This window comes from Phasianus colchicus, chromosome 11 (genome assembly GCF_987193195.1).
Source record: "Phasianus colchicus chromosome 11, bPhaCol1.hap1.1, whole genome shotgun sequence".
In the NCBI taxonomy this organism is placed as follows: domain Eukaryota; kingdom Metazoa; phylum Chordata; class Aves; order Galliformes; family Phasianidae; genus Phasianus; species Phasianus colchicus.
Window position 1 is genome coordinate 14,848,875 of NC_143446.1, and position 20,084 is coordinate 14,868,958.

Consider the following 20,084-nt stretch of genomic DNA (forward strand, 5'->3'; position numbering starts at 1 on the left):
CTGCTGGCCATGGACACAAGGTGGCAGGAACATGTTACACCCGGCTGGTACAAGGGCTCCCCTGGAAATAATGCGTGTCACCACCAAGGCAAACTATGATTGCAAGCCCAGCTTGTTACTGCTGAAGGGATGCCAGCACCCGGGTCACGTATTTAGTGTCAATACACTGACACTAAACAGTCTTAAATCCAGGATGCAGCAAGTGTTCACAAGCAGCAGTGAACACTGATAAAAGATTCTGATAAGAGAAAGATACGGACCAGCCCTTTGTCATAGGTATTTTTTGTGTTGTTAGGAGGAAAGGAAAATAAAACATCAGGAAAAGTTTGCCAATGGCTTAAAAACCAAAGATTAAACATTTGCTGTTACACTGGGACTGCTGTAGAGTACCATAAAGAAAAATCCTGCTAAGAATTCAAAATATGCCTTCGAAATAGAACAGAAAACAAAGATCCAAGTCTGATGTGAAGCATTCACAAGGAGTATTTGCAAGCAAAGAAAAAAAAAAAAATGCAAGCCCTCTGAACTGGAAACATAGGCCCTGAGAAGGAATCATCCCCTGAGAAGCACTATTGGTTATAGCTCTCATGCAGTCCTTACAATTTCCCACTCAACGTATGAATGCAAATGGGTCTGGAGGGTGCCTTCACAAAGGGCATCCCACCCTCCCCAGCGATGCCGCCCTGCACAGTGACGTGTGCGTGCCGCTCTGCCCGGGGAAGGCTGGCATTGTGCTGGAACAAGGATTCTCAGCATGGGCTTCGTGAGCAGCGCCGAGGAGCTGGGTCATTCCTTTGCTGCTGAGGACAAAGTCCTCTTGGTAAAGCGCAGCTGAGACGGAGGAAGTTTCAATCAAAGTATGGGAAAGAAGAGCTTTGCTGTGCGAGACGCTGGGATGTGTTGAATAGAGGAGGCAGGGGGAATAACGGATGGCTAAACCAGCAGAAACAAGAGGATGAATTCAGCGTCTGCAGACACAGTGTTTCACCAGTGAGATAAGGCTGAAGAACTGCATTTTAACTGGTTTGGTCCCCGACCAAAGAGCTATAAATCTAAAGGCCCAGCCAATGTGAAATAAGTTTGTGTTTCCCAGTTTATTGAGCCTCTCACTAGAAAAATGAAAATACCAGGAGAGACCCGGGCACTCGAGCAGAACTCCTTGCCATAATGAATGCAGTGTTCAGCACAGAGGATAGGTTGCCAAGGAAGGTTATCAAAACCAACGGATAAAGACAGTTTTAAAGACACATCTGGACACTGTTATGACAAGAGCCGTTTGAAGCACATGGGGATAAAGTTTTAATGAAATATTCTTAATGGGACAAACTTGCTAGGCTTAGTCAGATGAGAAAATGCCACAGCTCCTGTGAGAGCAATTCATCACCAAAGCCAAAACCCCACCCAAGAAACACCAGGGTAAAAAGGTGCTGGCAGGGACCTCCTGCTGCTGTTGCAATCATGTTTCTCTGGCATCAGGCAGAAAAAAAAATAAATTTCCATTTGTTTAAGAGGTGTTTATCCAACCTGGGGGGTTGGCTCTTCCTCAGAAAATGGGCTAGCACCAATGAAGTGCTAGTGCACATACATCAAGAGGAACAGATTTTGTGGAAAGAGAAGGAGAGGTCTTATCAGAAAAGCAAGGTGAAAGAAACTACTGCACATCAACAACAAAAGTAATCGATGCTCAACAGCTCTTTGTGACCCCAAGCAGTCTCCAGAAAGCCCAAACTATTCAATCTAGCAGTCAGAAGCAAAGCTATCTGCAGGTCACTCATGGACGTGAGAAAATTTCTGGTTTTATCCACGTGTGAATGGTACACAATGCATGCAGGCCAGTGCACGAGCAAAGCTTTTTGTCTGACCCAAGCAAGAGCTGCATCTTCCATAGGCAGTGGCCAGACCAAATTCACCACTAAATTACAGAATATCCTGAGTTGAAAAAGACCTTCAAGGATCACTGTGTCCAACCCCTGGCTCCACACAGCACCACCCAGAATTCAAACCCTTTATCTGAGTGCACTCTCCAAACCCCTCTCGTACCCCAGCAGCTCAGGGCCATGACCACTGCCCTGGGCAGTCTGCTCCATGCCCACTGCCCTCCAGTGCAGAACCTTTCCCTAACCCCCACCTCTGCCAAATCCTGAAGAACAAAGCCAGACCTCCTCCAGGCCTTCCCACAAGCACTCACAGCTTGAAGCTTTGGGCACGGTCAAGGTAGCCTTGAATCTAAAAGACCGACTGAGCCTCCCACTGCACATTGCGTATATATACAAGTATATACACATTTTTTAAATGAGCACTTGGGAAATCATTGCTGTTGGCTGAATACAGTTATAAATCACGTATCACTATTTTTCACAAGGAATCACTATAAATCCAATCCCTGTTGTAGAGGCAAGAAGTAGTGCAGCACTCCATACCATACAAAAAGACCATGGATCCCCGCACACCTACGAACTTCAGAGCTAAATTTACGTTCCTGGGGAATGTTTCTCACCAAAGACAGCCAGATATCCAGCTGCCCTTTCTGTGGGTGTCCTGGGACGCAGGGTGCACAAATACAGCAGGCAGCTGGCTCTTCAGGGGAAATGCTGGAGGACATTTCTCATTAAGGAAACGTTCCTGTAAATAAAGGAGACTACTGTATATCATCTCCCACCCAAGGGGAATGCTCTAACATGAGCCTGGGAGGCAGGGCTGCTCAGGCTCAGAATGAGAGTTAAGTCCTCGAAAGGAATCTGGAAAATGCCACAGCTGACAGCAGAGGGGAGGCAGAGGAAGCTGATTTAAAATCATATAAAGAGCAGGCTGCATGTGGACAACAACACACACAGGCAGAAAGAAGTGAGGGGTGCAGGTATTCAGTTTTCGTCACTGAATACTGGTTTGCCTCTCAAATGTGTGCCTGCTATAAGGAAAAACTAGCTCAGTTTTCTCAGAGTCCCATTTATTCAACGCAATGATCTTTTTCCTCCACTTCTGAGTACCATTCCCCTTCCACATACAGATCTCCTGGCTGAAAAGTGACCAGGGTAGGCTCAGCTGGAATTAGCTGGTCTTAAAAGGAGAACATTATCTTATTAAAATCACCAGAAATTTATCCCCATGGCTTTCAATAATCAGTCTGGAAGATACTTTAGGTCTTAATGCTACCCTTCTTAATTCTATTGAGCATCATTTTTGCTTTGCAATTGAAATCCTTCTTCCACACAGGAGCAGCAGATCCAGAGATGAATTTCTCCTAACTTCAGCCACATAAATTCAAGGCACTTAGGTAAAGCCTTGACTATAGATTTTCAAAGACAACAAATCCCACCATAGAAACATCTCTTTCTGCCCTTGCTTGCAGAAGATGCTGGAAGCTTATGGTTGCATTACTGTAACACATAATAAAACACTCAAACCACTATTTCCACATCTACTGAAGTTCAGCACAAACTTAGTTGCTTTGTTAATCTGAAGCCCTAAAAAACAGAAATATAAATCACTTCAAAACCCCTCCCAAAGGCCAACTGACTCTATTTTATTCCAGAAGAACAGTTTGTACAAATCTAATTAGATAATTTACAAGTTCTACAGCAAAGAACTGAGTCATCTGTACAACAAACTCGGAAGAGTGTTAGCAAGAAAGTCACAGAAGCTTTTGATTAAGGAGAATTTAATCACAGTATCATGGAACAAATTCCTTGCTTGGAATGCAGACCAAAATTATTCAAGAATTTCTGTAGTGAAATTGGTCAGACCTCAACCACCAAGACTTGCTATGCAGATGCAAGGTAATAACAACTCAGAAAGTCAGAGAAGTGCTGAGAACAAATACCCACAAAGCATTAGTGACAGCATGAAAATCAGAACACCACTCAGTGCCAAGCAAACTATACAAAAGTGACACAAAGGCAATGCACACAAGAAGGGAAAGAACAGAAAAATCCTGATATCATATTTCAGGCTGAGATTGCTCCATGAGTGGTAGGAGTTCTGTCCAGACAGAGATGACTATTTCAAAAAAGGCTAAGCACTCCAGTTTTCCCGTACTTCCCTTCTGACTGCTCCATAGTCAGTGTTACTCAAACCTTGGCATTATTGAATCACACACGAGCCTAGGAAACACAGTTCTAATAAAAGTTAACTTTCCTTCTGCAGATGGGGTGGGAAGGGAGGAAACTCCATTCTTAGATGTTTCAGTTGCCCAAAGATTTAATAGCTTCCACTTGCAACTAAATGACTGCCTAAGAATTAAAAAAAAAAAAAAAAAAAAAAGAATTTGAGTAGGACCAGAGATTCCAGAGTAAGAATTTAAATACATGGTTGCTGTGGGTGTTCCTTTTTCGAAGAAGAGATTTGCATAGCTGTGTTTTGTCACCTCTCCAAGATATTTGCTTCTCTTAGGACAGAGGATCAGCAAAGCAGATGGTGCTGTGTCCCTACGGTGGTTAAGGCATTCCTCTGGGGCAGGGAGCACAGCTCAGCTCAATCACCCCAGCCAACCTTCTCCAACGAGAAGGGACTAAAGATGCATCCTACAAACCCCATTCTACATAAGCAGCTTTGCTTCCCTGCTAAGCTCCAGACTGTCTCAGCCACACTGCATCTCAACCAGTAAACTTTTTTCCTCACTGCTCTCTATTTCTGTTGTCACTCTTAGGTCATTCTTCTACAACCGAACACGTACCATTTATTTTCTGCAGTACCTACAGCATTAGTTAGTAGTTATTACAAGTAGCAGAGAAAGAAATGACACCTAACCTACATTGAAAGCTTGCGTATAACCTTCTGTTTATTCACTCTCCCTAGGAAATAACTAAAAATAAAACTGCAAGGAATCCGCAGCAAGGCAAATTGAAATGCTTGACATAAGTAAATTTAGGTAATTCACTGCCACCAAGTGTTTTGAAGTTTTGTTTCTCAGGGATTTTGTGTGTGTGTTTGTGTGTGTTAATGTTTAAAACAGCATCAAGCACAGATTAGTGATAAAATACATCAAAAATAGCAATGGATGCAGGTTAGGAATACACGCTATAGTTTTGTTTTATCACAGCCCTTCAGCTCCTCGCAGTTGTCTGCACATACTCCCTATCACAGGGGTCTACAACCTCAAATATTAAGGTATCCAAACTCATCCTACTACCAGTTCTTCCCCCACTTTGGTGATCTGCAACATCCATTTGCCCCATTTCCTGCGTATGCATCCCTACTTCACGTGATCAGCCCCATCAGGCTGGCAAACCCCTTCCCACAGAGAGACATCTACACTGCATGGGACAAACTCAGACATTTTATTCTGCTTCATAACATGCATAAGCCAACACTTTGTTGATATTTCTCTTGATATGCAGTTGCTTTTGTTCCTACAAAAAAAGAAGGAAGAGACCATTTCCCATACTTTGAAAAATAACTACGTAACAGTTTCTAGCAGATACGTATCTGATAACAAACAAATCCCATCATCAGAACTGTTAAAAAACCTGCTATTCCCCACCTCGTAAGCATGTAGATGCAGAGCAACAATAAACGTGCATTGGGCACAGCAACAAGATGTTTCCTACCAGCACAGTTTCCACAACACAGAGGGTTCAATTCCAACCCTACGTCATTCTTAAGCCTCTGTGACAAACGAGGGCAAGTTTCACCTTAGAAGAAGAGCACAAGCTCTCTTCAGTCTAATCATAGGTTACACAGAGGTAAACACATACTGCAGATATCCTGCGTTCACTTAATATCAAGGCAAGGACAGTCACTGTGTCTCAGCTGTGAAGATTTCAGAGCTGTGTACTCTCAGACAGCTCACAAATACCCTGTCATTTTTTTTCAGACTGGTGTAAAAAAAATCTACATGGCTTCTCTGCTGCTTTTCCTACCATGCCACAGTACCACGCCTGTTCCACATCCTTAGTGTTTTCAGCACTAACAAAACCACTCTGCTCTTCTGTTCAGCACATAGCATGAGTTTTCTACCAGACTTCAGTGATTATTACCTTGCTTTTCAGGGAGATTGTATCAACTGTGCTCCACAGGGAATGAGAGGGCACATTAGTCACCTATGAACATCAGCTAAAAGAAGTAGACCTTCCACTTTATGCAAAAAAATGTTGTGTATTAGCTATGTGTAGTAGCTAATGCACAACATACTACTTTTCTTAGAAATACTTTCCCAAACCTACTTCTTCCAGTGCTATGAGCACTTGAAATTACAGTGAGAGGTGTACATTCTATCAGACCCAAACTCCAAATAAGATCAAGTCCTATTCCTGACAGAGCTGGAACGGGAGGCAAGGGTCAGTAAGATTCACTCAGGGATTTCATATAACATAATAGGCATAAAACAACATAGTTCTGGCTGATAAGAATCTTGCTACAAGGTCATACAGCAAAGTGCAATAGATTCTGATCACTGTAGAGGAGATGGATGTTTCTGCAGGAGCCTGTGAAATTCAGTCATGCACAAAGCGTGTCAGATCGGCTGAATTGTTAGAGTGAACATCCACGAAAAAGTGACTCAGATTTTACCTCAAGACTGAGGTTTTGAAGTACACGCAGCAGAAGTTTTTCACTTTTGAGGGAGCAGATAAATGAAAAACAAAACATATTAGCTGAAAACTTTGGGTGCAACATTCCAACAGAAATAATACTTAAGTTTTATAAAACTGTTACAAACGTCATAATTCTGAAAATGAAAGTAGGAAAGAAGCCAACTGCTAAAGAACACCACAAAGGATGGCTAAAGCCTCCATTACATAAAGTCATAAAACTCAACTTGCACTTGGTCGTAATTGTCAGCCATACTCCTTTATATTTGTCAAATACAGTCTGGATTTAACTGCGGTTCTCAAGTTTCTGCCAAGCTTTGTACAAAACTTGAACCTCAAATGTAATGAAAGAAGGTTGAAAGAAGAGATCTGGCAACAACCTTTCAGGTTTTATTCAAGTAGTGCTTTAATTATGGAGGAAAGTGGACCTGGACATCTATCAGCACTTTAATATAGTGTCTTCCACTGCAAACATACCATTTAACTCCTTCAAATCAAATGGAAAAGTTTATTTTGTAGCATCACTCAAAAGAATTAATATAATTGTTTTTGCTGGGCACTGGTATCAAATAACAGATTAATCAGAAATGAAATCTAATTTGAAATAATTTAAGGTCAATCATCTCATCAAATTTTGACTTCAAGCAGAGAAATTAAGATCCTTAACAGCTTTTCTATCTTCCTAAGTGCCTTTCTTCCTTCTGTCTCCATAAACCTTTTTCCTCACATCCCACTTGTCCTTTTTAAACACTTTGAAATTAGTATCTTACAGATATCTAGAGGAACAAACGTAGTAGAACATTTTTATTCAAGGAGTCATTGGCTTAACCCTGCGTGTGCTGCCTTGCACAAGACTGGCTCTGTTTAGTAATAGAAAGAGGCCCTATAATTTTATAGAGGTTAGGAGAAATCCTTCCAAAGTCATTATTTACTGAGACTGGAGAAAGTCATGTGTCCACTGAGGAATAAATGATGATGGAATAGAGCTAGCAGTCAGTACCATTTCTTTTCCCATACTCAAATACAAAAACATTTATCCATCATAACATGGAAAATGAGAAACTACATTTCACTTAGGAAAATCTGTGTGAGAAGAAATTCTTTTCATACAGCAGTGGTGACATCTTGATCCACCTCACCAGTGTCTGCTCTTGGTGGTTTGACTGAGTCTTGATTGGTTCTCTGAGCAATCTATTTTCCTCCTTAAATTACATTTCTTTTTGTAGACATTTCCTTGCACTTTTGTTGTCCACCCTCTAATGTGCCTTCCTATTCTTCAGTGAACTTGGTGTCTCAGCTGGCGTATCTTCAGTCCTATACATGTCCTTCCCATCTCCTGTATATGTGGTTAGATGTCATGTGTATGAGGAGAGCTGTGCCTTCATTATTTCATTTTTAATTGTTTCTTTTCCATACAATGAATGCCTTGGTCTTCTGTTTCATTCCCCTCTCCCCTCAGGGATTTTATGTCGTAAGCTGATTTTTGCAGGCAAAAGAAAATTTGTAGGCAAATTCCCAGTGGAACTAATTTTCATCGCCTTTAGCACTTCTGTAATTGATTGCAGCTCTCATTCCATCACTTTAATGAGGGGGTCGGGAGCTCTTTGTCAGTGGATGGGTTAGGAGATCCTCAGGTTTCTTGATTATGCACTCTGTTAGGAGGACTGTGCAAATGAGCAACGGAATCCTTTCTGCTCATCTAGTAATAGCCAGGATATTCAGATGAGTTTTGCCTCTTTCAGCACTCGTTCCTACAGGTTTCAGATAAGCCAGCTTGCATGGTTGGCAAGCACAGAGAGGATACTAGGCATCCCCAAGCTGTGCAATCGCTCACCCTCACTCTACTGCTGGAAAAAAAATGATCCTCTGGGCATTGCCCCAGATCATATTCTTGGTGCAAAAGCAATGGCCTCATCAAGGAGGCCTTTCCTTTCTTGGCAGAGCTGAGCTCCTTCACACCCAGCTGTCATCCAGCTGCCCAATCCTTGCTTTCTTCCCACTGCACAGGTGCTGTGGTAATGGAAGATAGGGGGAAGAAAGCCTGTTCTCACCACCTGGCAGGCTCAGATGATACCGTTTCCATGGTTATTTCACACCATAGTTTCTGTATGAAACGTGCCATGTTTTCCCTCATTGACACCTCATGGGGACATCCCAGCCAGTAATTCTGCCTTCAACTTTCAGTTACCAAAAGCAGTTGCACAAAATCTTTGCCACTTTTGTCTTCATAACACAGACCACTGCTTGACTGACCATTGAATCTGAGGGATGTGATGGTTCCTAACATTCTCCTAACAGATTTAGCACGCTTCCAAACCAGTAAGTGATGTAGGAGGTACACTCAAAGCACTGCACTGTTGGCATCACCAGGCTCTGACATACCGTGTACAAACAGCTTCACCTAGCACCCATCTTCTGTGAAACCTTTCCTCCTTAATTAAGTGCACATACTACCCGAGCGGCCTTACAGCACTGTGGTCAGGGAAGAAAGGGAAACAGAGAAAATAACTAAATGAAAAATGGCTTATTCCAAGCAAAAATAAAATAAGTGCCCAATTCTGGATTAAAAACTCTGAGAATCCTGCCCTCTAATGGATGATATGCAGCCTATGTGATTTGTTAGAAACATTTCATAAATTACAGAACATCATGTCACTTTGAGGCGCATGCATTTGTTATTCATTGCACGTGTTTCAGTCTGACAAATGCACAAAGTCTGTAAGTATATAATACAAGTTGTTATAATCAGAAACAAAAAGATAGTTTTCTACATGCTTGATCTTCGCTTGGAGAAAAAATATCTCAAAGTCCCTATGTGCAGACCTATCCCCAGCCTGATCTCCACTGTAGCCATCAAGCATGCAAACTGACTTTGGCACTACACTGCACTTCTCAGTACTTTATGTTTAATGCACAAATACATTGCACTTTTCAATATCTTGAACTGCTTGAGAAAACGTTTCATCTGCATTCGATGTAATCACAAGGAGCATTTTAGACTGACTGATGAAATAGCAAGACTATTTTGTAATCTTCACAAAGCATCGCTAGTATCTGAAAAATCACCAGAAGGATATCTTGCATTCTAAAATTCACCCTGAACCATTAACATGTCTGTACAAATCACTGGCAAAATGCTCATGTAAGAGAAAGAAAAAACAACGCACATAAAAAAAAACAAGGGTTCCTAATGTTAGCTCTGCTCTAAATTATTAAGAGCAGCCAGCAGGACAGAGAGGACCGGCGGTGCAGATGTTTCTCAGCGTTAGTGCAGCCAATGGACTGCAGATTTCCCAACTGTCTCAGTACTTCAGCTGCTTTCAGCAACTTCACATTCACATTCCATTAATGGGAGACAGTTAATTCGGTCCGTTGTGCTGCTTTGAAAATTTCCATCCTTGACTTGCAAACAAACAAAAACACCAACCTTTAAGCTAATGTCTTTCCCTGTGTGAATATAACAACTTCTGCCAGTGACAGAAATTCTGCTGTGAGTAGTGGCAAGCTCTGCTTTGTTGAAGCCTCCTGCAAACCCACATTGTTTGAAGTCATTACACACAGAGAAGCTGAAGCCTGGTGTTGGTAAGTCATACATTTTTGCTGAAATCGCTACAGCTGAACAGCAGCATAAAAAAAAAGGAAGAAATGTGGAATTTGATTAAAGATGCACATGTTTTCTTTTTGCATGGACAGATCCCGTTTAAATTTATATCAACACAAAACCAGCAACTGCAACAGTTGTGTGGATCTTTTGGCACGGGTGCTGAGACTTATGCATAAAGCTACCCGTAGCTAAACAGACTCATTGCTACAGAGGCACAAAAATAGCATATGTAAGATCTACAGCATATTTAACATTACGTCCTGATTTGTCTTCTGGGCAGACACATCTCTGCAGAACAATGCAGCCCTGCAATTTAATTCTTTTAAGAATACACGCATGGCACAGTTAGGAGTGCTCCAGCTCCCTGTGCAGTAGTAAAGGGTGCTATTATTTTCTCAAGACGAGTAAAACATGCACACACACTGCTGTAATTTTACTATTAAATTATTTGCATCCTGTCTAATGATTCCACCCAAAAAGTCACTGCTAGAAGTGGCAAAAAGTCTCTGTAGTACTCACAGGTTAGGAAGCACCCCAGGCTCATGCTTATTCAGCTGCAGCACTGCCAGAGCTGTTGACTGCTGTGCACCACTCTCTCCTGGGATGAATCCTGCCTAGGAAAGGCAAGCCCTTGTCACCAGCCCTGCTGGCTTTACATCACTACTCAGAAAAGCAGGTTCTCTGGCAGCTAGTGATCCTTATCTACTCAGATTGTTAAGGGTAAAGAGCCATTTCCTTCTTGCAACATAGCTAGATAGTCTAGAAGTGTAAACCAACTTCAAGGGACCCAGTAGAAGCTTGTAGGAGGACCCAGAATCTCCCAGCACCTGTTAGAGTGACAGCAGATTTCCTACTCCCCAGTTGCTGGCTGCTCTGCATCTACTGCTACTGCAATACCCTGCAGAGATGGTGACCAGATCAGATCCTGGCTTCAGACCTCTCAGTGGGGCCAAAACTTATTTGAGATTCAGAACATAGGAACTTTTCTACTTCCTCAACATCAACAACAAAGACAGATAGATATTTTTAGTTTTAAAAGTAAGGCATTTTGAAGTTCATGCTTAAATGAAAAAGGATGAGAACAAATATACCAATGCATTATTGTGCATAAACATTGAACTCCTAGGTCATATCCTGCTAAGCACAGCCCCGGGTGGAGTAACATAAACTGTGTTTGCCAAGTTAACATGGCACATAGAAAAGTAACCATTACAATTTCACTGCCATTTGTCACCTGGTGTGATGGATACAACCACTGCACCTGATCTTTCAGAAAGGAAGAACCTCAGCCTGTATAGAAGACCGTGATCTTGTTTATTCTAGCTGAAAGATCATTATTCTGAATAGCTGCCCTACCTTGAAGAAGAGCAGCTCCTACTGCATCTAAAACCAGAGCCAGAAACGCAGAGGGGAGATGATGTGTGGGAAAGTAACAATGAAATGCATTTGTCTTGTAGTTTAACCCAGGCCATACCAAGAAGCCAAGGAAACTATAAAAACCCGTGTCCTGAATTACTTTGTCCTGGATGTACCCAAGACACCTCTCCCAACAGATAGATGTCAATAGGAAATAAATAGAATTCTGTCCAGCCCCACTTTAAGTCTTAGAAGGAAGCCGCAATCCAGGCAGAGAGGGGAGCAAACTGACAGCAATTTTATAGTAAGAACAGCTTCTTAGAAACAGCCAGAAAAAATAAAACCAGAAGCAGTAACAAAAGACAGAGGCTTGGGTCAGTGCACCCTTCTTTCAAGTAGTCCATGTCAGTTAATATTATTTAGAGTCCCAGGAATGACTGTAACCAGACACAGACGTGATACATCCTCTTTGAAGTCATAGCATATCTCCTGATGTTTCAGAGATAGAGAGGGACCAAAGATGGAAAAACAGAAACAAAGCCCAACCCCTAGATAATTTGTTTTTCCACAGGTCTGTTATGTACACACAATAGGAAGCTCTTTGAGAAAATGAATCTTTGACTTTGTGTTTAATACAAAATAAAATACAAGATGAGTGAGACAGTATGTCTCGCTCTCCCATAACTTAGTTTGATTTAAGTTATACTCATAAAAATAGCCTGACTCTTTAATTCCAAGAGTCATGTTTCAGTCTTAGGTTGTTTTCTTTCATGGTCTAACATACCTTTCTGCATCTTGAGAAGTAAATTTAGAATTATTATTCTGTTATAAAATTTCTGTTAGAAAAAAAAAACAAACATTTCTCACAACACCTCAGTAACAAGGTAGGAGCTGAAATGTCAACCATTTACAACAGCTCAAAATAACCTATGACATCTGGTCAATAGAGCCCACAACAGAGAAATGGCACCAGGAATATGTTGTTAAATACTCAAGCAGCGAGGAGAGCCTTGAGAAAACCTGCCAGTTCCTTTCTTGGATGATAACTGAAGACAGAGCTTCAAGGCAAAGGAACAGCAATGGTAAAGGAAAGAGTCAGAATGACAACTCATAGCATTTCTCAATCCTCAGCTCTTCTCCTCAAAGACCATGCCTTGACAAGAGGCAGTCATTTCTGTCATAAGCTATGAATGAGATAGTTTTTTTATCAGCAATTTTGCTACTTCCTCTGCTTGGGAATAAAGTGTGCCAAAAAAGAGTTGCTGCACTAGTTCTCTCTCCTCCGAACTGCCACACAGAGCACAAATAGATATTAGAGACTTTAAGTTGGATGAAAGAAAAAACAATTTAGGTGGTAGTAGCAATGAAAAGGACAACAGAGGTAAGAACAATCCCCAGTCAATGGAGGTGGATGGGGAACGCTCCTCACCTGCTTGAGGGTGTTGCCAGCAGAGCCAGAATAGTCTGTTCCACCTCAACCAGACCCCAAGGTCTTCAACACAGGGTAAGAAGTGAAGTTACCTGCAGATACTGCATTGTATCTCAGCTTGGGCATCATTATTTCTGAAATATCCAAGTGCAAAGACAAAACTATATCCAAATATTCAGGACAGTACCTGTGAGCATTTACACAGTAGAAGGGCTTTCATTTCCAAACCATTTTCTCAGCTAGAAACTGCAGCAGAGCTCCCACCTGAGGTAGATATTTAACCCTTGAGAGCAATGAGCCCACTTTACCTACACCTTAAATCAGCTTCATCTTTATTACATCTTCCGTGAAACTGATGGAGGAAGATTCTGAGCTAACATCTGTGCAAAAGCCTAGTTACTAGACTTCTTTTCATGGTCCCCACAATTGATTCCTGGCATAAACTATCTAAGATAATCATCTTAACATCAAGAAAATGGCAGAAACAGGAGGAGAGAAAAATCATATAATGGCTTGGGTTGGAAGTGACCTCAAATACCAACCAGTTCCAATCCCCCTGGTGCAGGCAGTGTTGCCAATCACTATTTCAGGCACTGATCAGACTGCCCAGGACCCCCTCCAACCTGGCCTTGGAGAGATCTGCAAGGATATCATGCTTGCAGGAGCCATGCATTAAAGCTCTCTACCTGCCATCAGGTCTGACTGGAGACCAGCTGGTCCCAAATGTTTGAGCTGATCACTTCTGTCAAAGCAGGTCAATACATACAGGGACTAGTGAACAGATAGCAATGCAGAAGACCTGAAGCCAAACAGGATGCAATAGTTTTCACCCTGGTACAATTCCTCTGCACAGGAAGAAGGTTGTTCCAGCAAAGTCTCACAAAGAGACTGATCTCAGAGTAGCAAAACTATCAGTTTCTGTCTAATTTCAGGAATCCCTTAAAAAAGATCCAAACCTATGTTTTCTTCATTAAAAACACCAATATCAGATTCAGCAACAGCACAGGAAAAACTCTAGAAGTCAGCCCCAGAAAAATGGAAGGAGGGGAGCAGAAATTACATTTGCAGATCAGGAAGCAGATGCTTCTGGCAATGGTTCTGCTCAGCCACCAGAATGCCTCAAGGAGGATTACGCAAGAAATAAACTCTCTGTTTAAAATATGTAAACTGATAAAACAGCCTTACTTTGATGCTTGCTCTGCAAGAAGCATTTCAGCTGAATCGATAACACAGCGTTGTTCTCTCACTGCAGTGACACTGCAGCGTCTGCAGAAATATTCTCACGTTTCAGCTGTACTGTTTATTCCAGAAAGTGAAAAGTTTGCGGTGATTACATTCTGGAGATGTAATCTGTGGTGGTACATTGCTGCAACCACTCAGACTTTGTCATGGGATGGATGATAGAGGTTTTAGCCTTCTCTAACGAATAGCATGCCAGATTTACGTGCGTATTGTATTTCTCAGTAGGAATGTCTGACTTATTACAGAAACCACAGACAGATCCAGGTGGAGAAGCATTCAGGATATGACAACCATCTATTGCAGATTAGATCAGAAAAAGGGAGGCAGCAGCTGAGCTTAATATACGGAGAAAGTCTGTTTTACTTTATGGTCTTTTTGGAGCATCTAAGAAAACAGTCATTCATTTTAAACAGCCCCAGCACATCACTGGTAGCTTTGCCATGCCAAAGCTGTTATTTTCAATAATATGAAATCAATGAGGAATGCAGATCTGAAGATCAGTATCAAAAAGGGGAAGATAAGCAAACACAGGATGTGCTGAATTTGAGTGCTCTGAGTTTCAAGCAGATCAAGTTTTTGCTGACGTCCATCTCCCTTTGGGCACATCTTCCTCCTCCATTACAATTCCTCTGCTGTGCCCAAGGTAGGTGAGCAATTATTCCAGTGGCAGAACAAATGAGTCTGCATTGTCTTTATGAAAATATTTCTCACTAAAAACAAATTTTACTTAGGCATCAAGGAAAGGGGATCTGAACACCTGTATTTATCACAGTACATAGCTCGATTTATTGTCAAGCTGACTGTATCCTACCAGGGATGTAACAGCCCAACTGCCCCAGAAGCTCAGCTGGGGAGCACAGGCTGCAGCATCCCTCTGTGCTGGCACAGCCAGGCCTCCTTACAGTCCCTGTAGTGATCTCAGCCCTTAGGACTGCTTGTTCAGCTGGATCCCTGTGAAACGCTGTCAGATTTTCCATAGCACCATAACAAAGGCTTATTTATTTATCTATTAAAAAGGAGCGTTAAGAGGTGCAAATATTTGAATTGGCTCCTAAAATTCAGTCTCTGGACTGGAATTCAGACTACTGGGGGAGAGGGCTAGCAAACACCCAGCTAACATCTCAAGATGCTCCAAGCCATTTTGTTCTCCATTTTTGATTTTTTCTTCCCCCCCCCAATGCTTTCTGTGCTGAAGGAGCTGATGTGATTTATCAAAAAGCAGCAGATGTCAGCTGAGGAGAAACATCCTTTTTCAAGCACTGAGGGCAGTAACAGCAGCAGCAGAGTTCTGAGAGCAAGCTGTTATTTCTCTGCATCAAAACATAGCTGTGACTGGCTCACAGTGTTCCCACTTTAACTTTTGTAGAGATTCTCCACATTACTTATGTTAAAGTCATTCAAAATAGAGATTGAAGCATGCCACTGTGACATTCTGTAGTGCTCCACTTGGGGAGCAGTGAATGAAAAGTTTCAGCTGTACCACTACAATTGCTTTTCCATTTAAAGTTGCCTATAACTTCCAGCTAGAAAATAAACAACGAACATGAAGAAGTGTTGCCTTCAGTGCTAATATGCAGCAGAGCTAAAGCTCACCTCTTTTTCTATTCTGCCCTCCATACCCATTTTAATCAGTGCTCCAGCAAATGAGTGAGCAATACAATGCGGCAGGAATGAGATGGAGAAAAGGAGATGCTGATGACAGTACAGGCAAGCTTAAGAGCCCTTTTGGAGTTTTTCTTTCAGCTGTTTCCAGCTTCATGATTACCTTCAATTTTAGACATCTTACTTTTAATTTTGAACTAAGCTTCCAACAGCACAAGGAAAGTGTCACTCTTCAGTTTCTGTTTCTTGTTCATTCGTGCTCTTCACTATTCTTCTGACTTTTTCCCTGAGCTCCGTTTTCTTTCTCCTTTCCATAACTTATTTCCCCCTCATTTTTGTTTCCATATTTCATGGATTTGTTCCCCTTCTCCCTCAGAACTTTTGATCTTGACATTTGACAGGCCAACAATTACGTGCTGCTCTCACCCACCAATCCCTTACTGCTGATGCACACCTCAAAAACACACGCTCTCTTACTTCCATTCTGTCGGTAGGAAAGGATTGCTGTGAGTGCTGCCTCCACTTATTTACAATTCAACATGACTTTTCTGATCCCAGCCAGGTTGTTTAGGATGGCTTTTCACGGCAAGAGGAAGCACCTCCTTCTCTTAATCTTGTAGGTCCTTTCCAACCTTGTGATTCTATGATTCTCTCTGTTCTATTTTGACTTGTTCTCTCTTAGCTCCAGCCTATGGGAAGAAGTCAAAGCACCATGAGAAACACTGGGACAAGAGGCACAACTCCACAGCATGACACTGCACAGTGAGTGCGGAGTCATGGGCTCCCTCCAAAGAGATTTGCCAAATCATCTTGCACAAGAATAGGGTAAGTCAACACAAATGACCTCAGCAAGCCATCAGAAAGTACATGGTCAAACTGGAACAGGGTCATTGAATTCCAAGAGGGACTTTTTTCCCTTCACAGTGATGAAAAGGTCAGCTCCCTTGGGGCAGGATGTAACTCAAGTACTGCCAAGACATCCATGGGAATTGCATCAGTTGGACTAGTGTACTGCACTTGTAACAGATGATGACAAAAGCACTTGGGAACAGATTCTGAACATCAATTCTACATTGCCCTTATGGGCTTAAATCACGCAATTTCTGCTCCATATTTTATGTGTATTTTTCCAGCAGTTTGTCAGTCCATTTGTTGATGCTGTTAAATGACATTACTTTGGAGGTCAGCTAGACAGTTTGTTTTCTGACACAACTTGTATTTCAGTGTGCCTCTCTGCTCCAGTTAGAAATAAAAGCCCACTACACTGCTGTACTCAGAACAGCAAAGTGCCTATCCCAGCTATGAAAGGTTTGCAGCCAGCAGCACAACACCTGGAACTCAAAGTGGTCAACTCCCAAGTATGCATGAATGTACTCTCTTCTGATGTGCTGTTTTCCTACAGGGTCCGCCAACTCCTTGTCTCCCCCAGGTATCAGCAGCTTATCCCAGACAGCTTCCCAGCAGCAAGTCACTGCAGTAAATACTTTGGGTCCTGTGTCAACCCATTCATTCATTACAGCTCCTTACTTCTACACCAGAGATTCTGCAAGAAGCAGCTCATAAAGCAGTGCCTCTGAGGAAGTGGGTTCTGCTCTGTCCCTATGTCACGTTGAGGCACGGGCACTGGGAAACTAGGACAGCTTACATTAGACCATTTCGTAAATTAAAAATAGCTCCCACTGTAGTACTGACAATAGCATTACTTGCCCTTGAATGCACAATTTGCATGTAGTGGTATTGCAGGAGAGGAAGGCAGTGCACTTTACCATTCAACTTGTTTCCACGCAGCTGACTCAGGCAGGTAAGTAAGTGGCATCCTGCCTTATACAACTGCCTCCTGACATTTGCAGCAGTTTCTTCTGCTATTGGTACATTATTGCAAGGAGCAGAAGAAATACATTATCCTTTGCTGAAAGAGTTCTTCAGCAACTTGTTCTTGTTTGGATTGGCGCCGAACCTGAGAGGACTGGGAATTTGGAAGCTCAAGAGAATTTGCTGCTTAAACATTACTGACACAGTCAATACAGCCTTCCAAGTCCCATAACAAGCCCTCCTTCCCACGTCATGTTTTCGCAAACATTTAGCCATCTGAAGACCCTACTTGGATCTCTGCAAATGTTTATCACGCTGCTACGTCACTGCTCTGTGCTGCTGCCCAAGTGCTTGCCTAACGTCTGGTTTCTGGGAGAGTGTGGCTGTTTATAAAGGCTTTAAGTGATGCGTGTAGTGATGAGACACATCACATCCAGCACACCATGTCCAAAGCATTACTATTAAAAATAGCCTGGACTGCATCACAGCATTTGTTCTGATCTAGAGAATTCGTGTGCTCTCTGGTGCCACTAATAAATAATTGACTGTTTAATATAATGTGTCAGAATAATTTAACGTTTAATCTACCTGAAGTTTGATGGAGTTTTTAACTCCTTGCTGCTTTGGGCAAGTTCTCTATTATAACATATTATCCCTGTGCAGAGGGGAAGGGAAACGGTAAGGGGGAAAGCACAGTGACTTCTGGTCATCTTTCTGGGTCTGCACATCCAGCAAACTCATTCCCATGATGATTAAAAGTCACACAGCAGCTTTGGTCTGCCCCAGACCAGCACCTCCATGCCTTCCATTGCCCTCAAGGATCCCAACTTGGAACAACCCACTGACTCTTGCCTCTCTCACCATAAGGCTTTTCCCTTTGGTCTGCTACCCTTCCAGGAATTTCACGTTGGCAGACTTCCCTTCCTCAAGTTGCAGTAAAACAGCCAATTCTCCTTCTTTATAAAAATGTTCAGCTAGTTTTTCACAGCTCTCCTCAATACTTTCCACTGGGCAATTAAAAAAATTAAAAAAATATAAAGTCGTCAACACAGATCATCCCATGCTGAAAGTTTCCTCTTCCCTTTTCCTTCATGTTATTACCCTCTAAAAGACTCCTTTTCTACCTTCTTCTTCTGAAAGGCTTTCTGTTTTTTTGACCTCTTTTAATCTCTCTGCATCCCAGTGCTTTCAGGAAACCTTGTGCTCTTGTCATTTCTAGAGCTTTACAGTTCAAACAAACTCCTACAGCAAAGTTACATCATTGCTACTAGGTTACACCAGGTTACATGATAGGAGCTGGTCCCAAATGCCATTTCTTATTCATGAACTGTACTTCTGGGCTTATGTAAGATCATCTAGTCTCAGAGCTGGTTAAGAAAAGCTCTAGAAAAGATTTCTGAAGAACCCCTATATTACTTTCTCCATGTCTTTTATCTCTAAGAAACCCTGACTATCCATTACATCTTAACAACAAGCTTGAGCTTTTACATTTCACCCATGCTCAATGACTTCTATTTGCTATCTAATTTCCCATTTTCACCTGTCCTTCCAAAGAAATGAAGGGAAAAATAAAAGCTCACAACCCAAAGAAGCAGATTTGGTAAGTGCAGTGACAAAGTGCTCTGGGATGCTATCACCATTAGACATACAGTGCCAAGATACTGGCCCTGTTTAGAAACTGACTTCTTGCAGCCCCAGTACAGAGATCATATCCATTTTCTCCTTTCAGATGTGTCCTTCATGATAGGCTCCTGCAGGTATCACATCAAAGATTCACGGGAAACTTCAGTCATCAACACACAACAGAGCTGCTGGTAGAAGCAGCTGTGAGAGGTCAGGGATCCCATTTGAAACTAAAGACAGTAAGGCTTTTACTGCAATATTGCCATATTTCATATTGCAAGAAAAGAACAATAAACACACTCTTTCCTTGTCTTCAAGAAACACCGTGCCACATTCGTGTGGTATTTATTTTTTTCCCTGACCATATGGAATTCCTTTCCTTATTTATGTATTTTAGATGAATCTGTTGGCAATAGCTATTTAATAGCTACAGTTCTAAGACAGCAGCCACATAATTTCATTTCCAGATTTGTAGGAAACCAGCACAGATGTACAAAGAGCACAATCCAGTATTTATGAAGTGCTGCTGTTCCATAAAGAGTGAGAACCTGGTTATCATCATAACTGTTCATTAAATCCAAAACACAGTTATAGGTAAATGGCAATTAATCCAGAACAGTAAGGTTTTAAGTCTAACACTTGTAGGGCCAGATCTACCTCCCCACACCATGTTCTTAAACACACTGAAGTCACCAGAAATGCTGGGAGATGCAGGATTACACCTTAACAGAATGGTTAGCATAAGTCCTAGAAAGCTACTGGAGATACAGGTCTTCAGCAACACAAAGATGCTGGGACCTAGCACTGTGCAAGTCATCACATTGCCACAAGAAGACTTCTTGTATCCCTCACAGAGGATCATACTGTTGGTCTAAAGCAAATATAACCA

General features: G+C 42.0%; 2 long non-coding RNA genes across 2 annotated transcripts in view; one reads left to right on the top strand and one right to left on the bottom strand.

Annotated features, from left to right (window-relative positions):
• Positions 1 to 20,084, bottom strand: part of LOC116239433 (uncharacterized) — a 49,913-nt gene that overhangs the window by 27,522 nt on the left and 2,307 nt on the right. The window contains exons 2-3 of the long non-coding RNA XR_004169123.2: positions 12,917 to 13,008; positions 10,651 to 10,745 (exon numbers count right to left, since the gene is read on the bottom strand). This is a non-coding gene — a long non-coding RNA (uncharacterized LOC116239433). The remainder of the gene's footprint in view (positions 1 to 10,650; positions 10,746 to 12,916; positions 13,009 to 20,084) is intronic.
• LOC149916453 (uncharacterized) lies at positions 6,916 to 18,580 on the top strand. The gene is made up of 3 exons (XR_016470144.1): positions 6,916 to 10,109; positions 16,443 to 16,585; positions 16,685 to 18,580. It is a non-coding gene; the product is annotated as an uncharacterized LOC149916453 (long non-coding RNA).